The sequence below is a fragment of the Colobus angolensis genome, unplaced genomic scaffold, assembly GCF_000951035.1.
Source record: "Colobus angolensis palliatus isolate OR3802 unplaced genomic scaffold, Cang.pa_1.0 Scaffold151, whole genome shotgun sequence".
Lineage (NCBI taxonomy): Eukaryota > Metazoa > Chordata > Mammalia > Primates > Cercopithecidae > Colobus > Colobus angolensis.
The window spans coordinates 2,305,968-2,314,733 of NW_012114611.1; positions in this window are offsets into that span (position 1 = coordinate 2,305,968).

Genomic DNA, 8,766 nt, shown 5'->3' on the forward strand with positions numbered 1-8,766 from the left:
GGCAGAGGTTGCAGTGAGCCAAGATCACACCACTGTACTCCAGCCTGGGTGACAGAGTGAGACTCCGTCTCAGAAAAACAACAACAACAACACACACACACACACACACACACACACATACACACAATAGCCAAGATATGGAATCACCCTAAGTGTCCATCAACAGATAAATGGATAAAGAAAATGCATATACAGTATATACATTATGTAATACTATTCAGCCATAAAAAAAGAGAATGAAATTTTGCAATTTATGGCAACATGGATGAACCTGGAGGGTATTATGCTAAGTGAAATGAGCCTGGCACAGAAAGACAAATGCCACGTGATTTTTTTTTTTTTTTTGACAGAGTCTGTCTCTGTCACCCAGGCTGGAGTGCAATGGCGTAGTCTCGGCTCACTGCAACCTCCACCTCCTGGGTTCAAACGATTCTCCTGCCTCAGCTTCCCAAGTAGCTGGTACTACAGGTGCCTGCCACCACACCTGGCTAATTTTTGTATTTTTAGTAGAGACAGGGTTTCACTATGTTGGCCAGGCTGATCTTGAACTCCTGACCTCATGGTCCACCCACCTCAGCCTCCCAAAGTGCTGGGATTACAGGCGTGAGCTATTGCACCTGGCCGTGGTCTCATTTATATGTGGAATCTTAGAAAGGTGAACTCGTAGAAAAAGTAGAATGGCGGTTACCAGAGGCTGGGGAGTGGGAGGATTGGGCCGAAATGAAGTTGGCTAAAGGATACAAAATCTCTGTTAGATGAGAGGAATAAGTTCAAGAGATCTATTGCACAACGTGGTGACTAGAGTTAATAGCAATGCATCTTATACTTGAAATTGCTGAGAGAGTAGATTTTAGGTATTCTCACCACCAAAAAAAAAGATAAGCATGTGAAGTGATGCATAATTAGCTTGATTTAGCCATTTCACAATGTATACATATTTCAAAACATGTTGTACATAATTTATGTGTATATATATAATTTTTATTTGTCAATTTAAATAAATAAATAAAAGTTAAAATTAGGGGAATTTCTTAGTGTCAAAATAACCATTACCCTTCTCTAACACAATTGAATACAAATCCATCTAATATCCAGTGCATTTTCAAGTTTCATTATCTGTAAGAGGGGTTAACTTTGATGGGTTTGGGTAGGGGAAGAACTTAAAAAGCCCTCAAGAAGGAAGTGGCATTTTGAGGAGTCCTTGAAAGATGACTAACAGCTACCACATTGTGGCAGGCAAATCTGAGATGGCCACAAATGATCCCCACCTCTTGGTATTTCATGTCCTTAAGTAATTTCCTCCCTTGACTGTGGGCTGGCCTAGAGACTTGCTTCTGATCCATCAGAAGTGATGGATGGTACTTCCGTAATGAGGCTGTAAGAGACCATGACTTCTGTTTGCTAGAGGGCTCTCTTCTTGCTAGCTTGGATGAAGACATGCCATGTGGCAGAGGCCTAAGGGGAAAGGTGCCTGAGGCCCTCAGTCCAGCAGCCTAGCCCGTATGGAACTGAATCCTATCAATGACCACATGAGCTTGGAATTGGATCCTTCCTTATTCCAGCCATAGATGAGACTGAAGCCTCAGCTAACACCTTGCTTGTAGCTTTGTGAGACCTTGAAGTAGAGGACCCCACTGAGCTATGCTCAGTCTCCTGATAGGCAGAAACTATGAAACAGTAAACATGTGTTGCTTTAAGCTGCTAAATGTGTGGTAATTTGTTATGCAGCAATAGAGAACTAATACACTTGTTTAATAAAAATGGCCTTGCACATGGAAGTCTTTGCTATTCTCCCTTTTTTACTAAGGGGGAAACTAAGGTCCAGAGAGGCTTGATGAATTGTCCACGTACCAGTCATCTTGGTTATCAAAACAGAAACAGACTCCAACTAATGTGAGCAGAAATTACATTTGTTGGAAGGATAGTGAATGACTTGCTCACAGAACTGATAGAAAGGCCAGAGAATCAGGTGTAAAAAACAGGCAGGAACAAAGGGAAATTAGGCAGCAGGAATGCTAGGAGGGTGGGGTTCGGGCTTCTGACACTGCTGCTGACAGCAGAATGAATTATAAACCGCTCTTGCTTCTTCACATGCCCCCAGCTCCAGACTCTAAGATTTTGGTGGGAGTGGCCAGTCGTAGCTTGGGTCAGCTAAGCACATGTTGGTAACTGGGATCAGCTCACAGCAGGTGCTCAAATATGCTTAATTCAACTCATAAAAGATGAATCTGGCATTGCGTATAAAACTAGATGGAGAGTTAGCTCATCCTTCCAACACCCAGAGACTAGTGTTCCAGCCCTTCCCTGATTTCCAGAAATTCCATACTGCCCCTAGGAGCTGTGAGCCAGAGAACACTGTAGATTGAGTAGTGAAAAGTTGGGAACTATGGGCTGCAGTGCCATGATTGTGCCACCAGAGGGCATACAAGACCCAGACATTTACTAAGGTGGGGCCGAGGGACTAGGTGCAGGCAGAATGGGATAGTGAAGACTGAGAAAGTCTGGGCTCTGGGAACCCAGAGAAGGACTAGCAGTAGTGTGGGCAAGAGTTGTCTCATCCTCATGGCCCTAGCTGTACTCCCTTTCCACTCCGGAAGCTTTGGGCTCTCCCGGTCTTTGCTCTGAGACCTTCAAGAGGACTTTGAACTCTTCTTTTTATGGCATCAATTCTCCAACTGTAAACACTGCCCCCACCCCATCAATTCCAGATCGTCATTGGAATAGAGTGCAGGGGTGGGTAGGGTGGGGTAACAGGTGTGCCTCTGGCCCTGCAAATGGGGTGGGGTTGGGATGGGCAGTAGCTTCCTCAAACTAGAGCTCCTATGGCAGTAGGGCAGAAGGAGGTGGAGTGGGCCTTCTCCTCTGGGCTGTAGCTTCCAGTGCGTAGCACAGTGCCTGGGACGTGGTAGGACCTCAATAAATATTTGCCGATTGTTGATAATTATTTGATATGCATAAACCATGCAGAGAGAGCCAAGGCAGGTCATTAGGGTACTCCAACTCCAAAACATTTCCTGAGTCCTTCCACTTCTCAACAGCCCCGCCCTCTATCACCATCCTTGTCCAAGCCACTGTTTCCACCTGGACCACTATAATAGCTTTCTAAGTGGTTTACCTTGCATCCCTTGATCCCACAATTTATTCTCCACTCAGCAGCTACCATGATCCTTTAAAACCATAAATCAGATCGTGCCACTTTGGAGCTTAACACCTCATTACACTTTGAATGAAATCCAAACTCCTCTCCCTGGTCTAAGAGCTTCTCCACTAGCTAGGGCATGCCTCCCTTTCTGACCTCATCTTATACTTTCTTTTTTTTTTTTTTTTTTTGAGACGGAGTCTCGCTCTGTCGCCCGGACTGGAGTGCAGTGGCCGGATCTCAGCTCACTGCAAGCTCCGCTTCCCGGGTTTACGCCATTCTCCTGCCTCAGCCTCCCGAGTAGCTGGGACTACAGGCGCCCGCCACCTTGACCGGCTAGTTTTTTTGTATTTTTAGTAGAGACGGGGTTTCACTGTGTTAGCCAGGATGGTCTCGATCTCCGCGCCCGGCCGTTTTTTGTATTTTTTAGTAGAGACGGGGTTTCACTGTGTTAGCCAGGATGGTCTCGATCTCCTGACCTTGTGATCCGCCCGTCTCGGCCTCCCAAAGTGCTGGGATTACAGGCTTGAGCCACCGCGCCCGGCCTCATCTTATACTTTCTTCCTTCAACATATGGGTTTCAGCCTCACTGACTTTCTTTCTGTTTCTTGAGCACAGTGAGCTTGCTATTGCCTTAGGGCTTTTGCATTAGCTGTTCCCTCTGACTGGAATGTTCTTTACCCAGATTCTTTGCATGGTTGACTCCTCGTCATTCAGGTCTGCATGTACATAGCACTTCCTTATAGGGACCTTTCTTGACAGCCGTACCTAGGTTTCTCCCCCAGCCACTTCCTATCCATCCTGGGTTCTAATTGTCATCATAGCACTTGTAATTGACTATCTTCTCATCTATTCTTTTTTTTTTTTTTTTTTTTAGACTGAGTCTCAGTCTGTCACCCGGGCTGGAGTGCGGTGGCGCAATCATGGCTCATTGCAACCTTGCCCTCCTGGGCTCAAGTGATCCTCCTGCCTCAGCCTCCTGAGTAAGCTGCAACCAGAAGTGCACAGCACCACGCTTGGCTAATTTTTTAAATTTTTAGTTGAGATGAGGTCTCACTATGTTGACCAGGCTGGTCTCAAACTCCTGAGCTCAAGCAATCCTCCTGCCTCAGCCTTCCAAAGCACTAGGATTATAGGCACCTGGCTCATCATTTTTTCAGGTTTTTAAATAATTTTATTTGTAGAGATGGGGTCTCACCATGTTGCCCAGGTTGGTCTCAAACTCTTGGGCTCAAGTGATCCTTGTGCTTCAGCCTCCCAAAGTGCTGGGATTACAGGTGTGAGCTGCCACACCCAGCCTCATCTATTCATTTATTTCTTGTTTCCTCCCACTAGAAGGTAAGCTTAATGAGACGAGGAACTTTGTCTGCTGAGTTCAATTACTGTATCCTCAGCACCTACTACTAGAAGAGTGCCTAACACACAGTAGTGAGAGAGACAGGGCGAGACTCCATCTCATAAATAAATAAATATTTATGGGATGAATGAATAATGGATCTAAGGGGATGGGGAAGGGATTTTGTATACCCCCGGAGTTGAGCCCATTCCCAAGTGGTGGTGGCGGTGGAAATGGAGTTGGCCAGAGCCTATTCCAACCCTGGGACTAGAAGGGGTTGTGAGTCTCTGGAGTGGTGATGGTGGTGGTGGTGGTGGCAGCAGTGATGTTAGGGGTAGTGAAATGGAAAAGGCATATTTGCTAGATTGAATGAATGTGATTTTTTTTTTTCTTTTTGAGACGAGTCTCACTCTGTCCCCCAGGCTGGAGTGCAATGGCGCAATCTCGGCTCACTGCAACCTCTTCCTCCTGAGTTCAAGTGATTCTCCTGCGTCAGCCTCCCAAGTAGCTGGGACTACAGGCGCGTGTCACTATACCTGGCTAATTTTTGTATTTTTAGGAGAGACGGGGTTTCACCTTGCTGGGCAGGCTGGTCTCAAACTCCGGACTCAGGTGATCTGCCCACCTTGGCCTCCCAAAGTGTTGGGATTACAGGCGTGAACCACCACACCCAACCGTGAATTTTTTTTATATGTCTTTCTTACTTTCAGAAAATAAATTGTGCAGACTTTTGATCTTTAAGATAGAAAAGTTAGGGAATGGTTGTTTGCATTGTAAAAGGAATCTTTGCTTTGTAAAAGGGCGTAGGCGGAGGCTAGTTTAGCTGTAACCCAAACAACCCAAGGAAGGCTCAGGGCACTCAAGCCTATCCATTAGTTACATTGCAGAATGTTTTCAACACTGCTTATTTATAGAATGTTGTCCAGATACACTTTTGGCTGTGTGAAACTTGCATTTACATATAATACATTCTGCTTGTAAGAGTTTCCTCTTCCTGAAAATGAGAGATTGAAAATACATCACTCGTGTGACTGTGGTCTGTATTATTAAAAAAAAAAAAAAAAAAAAAAAGGTCATTGAGATCAAGCAAGGTAGACGTGGAGAAATACAGTTCCTGCTGACTGCCTCTCTCTCTTTTTCTTCTCTTTGTTAGAGTTAAAACCTTCCAATTGGCCAGGCGCAGTGGCTCATGCCTGTAATTCCAACACTTTGGGAGGCCACAATAGGTGCGTTTCTTGAGCTCGAGTTCGAGACCAGCCTGGGCAACATGGTGAAACCCCATCTCTATTAAAAATACAAATATTAGCCGGGCATGGTGGCACGCACCTGTAGTTCCAGCTACTTGGGAGGCTGACGTAGAATCGCTTGAACTCAGGAGGCAGAGGTTATAGTGAGCTGAGATTGTGCCATTGCACTCCAGCCTGGGTGACAGAGCGAGACCTTGTCTCAAAAAAAAAAAAAAGTCTTAATATTCTATAGTGCTAGCAATAGGTATTTGATGGTGGCCCTGCCCTCTAGGAACTTAAGACTCTAATATTCATGTCCGGCATGTGCCTGTAATCCCAGCTACTCAGGAGGCTAAGGCAGGAGAATCACTTGAACCCAGGTGGCAGAACCTGCAGTAAGCAGAGATTGTGCCACTGCACTCTAGCCTGGGCAACAGAACGAAACTTGGTCTCAAGAAAAAAAAAAATGATTCTAAGGCTGGGCATGGTGGCTTCATGCCTGTAATCCCAGCACTTTCGGAGGCAGAGGCAGGCAGATCACCTGAGGTCAGGAGTTTGAGACCAGCCTGGCCAACATGGAGAAACCCTGTCTCTACTACATATACAAAAATTAGCTAGGCATGGTCGTGGGCGCCTGTAATCCCAGCTACTCAGAAGGCTGACACAGGAGAATCACTTGAGCCTGGGAGGTGGAGGTTGCAGTGAGCATGGGCAATAGAGCAAGACCTTGTCTCCCAAAAAAAAAAAAGAAAAAAGAAAAAGAAAAGTCCTAATATTCTATAGTGCTAGAAATAGATTTGATGGTGGCCCTGCCCTTTAGGAACTGAAAATGGAATGTAGGAGGCCAGATGAACACACCACGCACACTCTAGGGTAGAGATGGCCAGTGGGATTTCCAGTGCCCAGAGAAGGACCCCTAGCATATTTCTCCAGCTTACTTGGATGGTGTCCAATTTTTTTTTTTCTCATTTTAAAATAAAATGAAGGACAAGGCCTTCCATTCCAAAATATAAATTTCTTTTTTTTTCCGAGACAGAGTCTCGCTCTGTTTGACCAGGCTGGAGTGCAGGGGCGTGATCTCTGCTCACTGCAACCTCCGCCTCCCGGGTTCAAGCGATTCTCCTGCCTCAGCCTCCTGAGTAGCTGGGACTACAGGCACCTATCATCACACCCCGCTAATTTTTTTTTTTTTTGAGACAGAGTCTTACTCTGTCACCCAGGCTGGAGTGCAGTGGCACAATCTCGGCTCACTGCAACCTCCGCCTCCCAGATTCAGGCAATTCTCCTGCCTCAGCCTCCTTAGTAACTGGGATTACAGGAGCATGCCACCATGTCCTGCTAATTTTTGTATGTTTAGTAGAGATGGGGTTTCACCATGTTGGTCAGGCTGATCTCGAACTCCTGACCTCGTGATCCACCTGCCTTGGCTGCCCAAAGTGCTGGGATTACAGGTGTAAGCCACGGCGCCAGGCTAAAATTTCCTTTTTTTACGCTATTTATCTCAATTGTTTTTTGCATTTTCCCCATGGGACTCATGAGCACATTATTATTATTATTATTATTATTATTATTATTATTATTATTATTATTTTGAGATGGAGTCTTGCTCTGTCGCCCAGGCTGGAGTGCAGTGTCGCAATCTAGGCTCACTGCAAGCTCCACCTCCCGGGTTCACGCCATTCTCCTGCCTCAGCCTCCCGAGTAGCTGGGACTATAGGTGCTCGCCACTATGCCCAGCTAATTTTTTGTATTCTTTGGTAGAGACGAGGTTTCGCCGTGTTAGCCAGGATGGTCTCCATCTCCTGACCTCTAATCCGCCCGCCTCAGCCTCCTAAAGTGCTGGGATTACAGGCGTGAGCCACCGCGCCCTGCCATGAGCACATTATTCTAAGCGTAAGTGGTAGATAACCTGATTCAGGTATTTTGAAGAGGAAATTTTGATACCAAAAACAATTTTTAAGGAAATTTTGAAGTCAGGCAAAAAGGCTCCAAAGATCAAATTACAGGCCAGGCCTGCACAACTGAGAAAATGAGAAAGTATCACTTTTCCATTTTCAAACATTATTACCAACATTTCTCTATCTGATTCTGAAAATCCTGTAAGAAAGACAAGGCAGATGGTTTTACTCCCATTTCAAGAGAGTGATGATTTACCCAAGGTATATAGTTTGCAGGTACACGTGGCTGATAAATGTCGGAAACTGGCTTTCCCAACTCTTCTCTTTTCCTTGCCTGAAGCTCTGTCCTGGACTTAGGAATCCTAGTGGTGATTTGGAATGGACAAGACTTGAGCTGTGAAGGACAAGACTGCAGGGAGGGCTGGTCCTGAGGAGGAAGCATCTTCAGATATCCAGGTCTTGGGATCTTGGGTGGGGAATGGGCTGCCTGAGAAAGTGCTGAATTGGAAGGAGGAGCCAGAGGTCTGACTGAGGGAGTGGAGAGGGGGCCTCAAAAGGAAGCCAGGCAGGCTGCCTTCCTCCCAGCTCCAGAATGGCACCCCCTCTAAAGTCAGACTCACCTACCTACATCCTGGGGGTGAACCCCCTTCTCCTTTCTGCTTCCACCATTATTCTAATCCTCAAAAGGTTAACCAGCTTTCACACGATTTTCCCATCTCCCAGGTAACTTGGGCAGCTGCTCCATGCTGGAAATAAATAAAAGTCCTAATTCCTCAGTTCGTTCACTTAGCAATGCACCCCAGCAGCCCCTCCAACCCCCAGCAGATAAGCACAGCCCTTTGGGTAAAAGGTGCCTGGGGGCGAGGCTGCAAATTGGCAGGTGCGGGGGAGGGGCTCCTAGAGAATGGGGCGGGGGGTTGCGGGGGGCGGCAGGGAGAGTGCCCCTTCCCTGGGTCTCTCCACTGGGCTCTGGGTCCAGCAGGTTCGCCTCGGGGCCGCTGCCCCAGAGGCTGGGGGAAGAGGAAAGAAGTGGTGTGCGGGCAAGCAGGCCGCACACACCTGGCGCCTTGTGGAATGAGATCTTAATTAATTATTAAACTGAGTTCCCGCGGGAGGGCGCAGGGCCGTGACAGGCAGGGCGGGAATGGCTAGGTGGGGGCTGGGGCT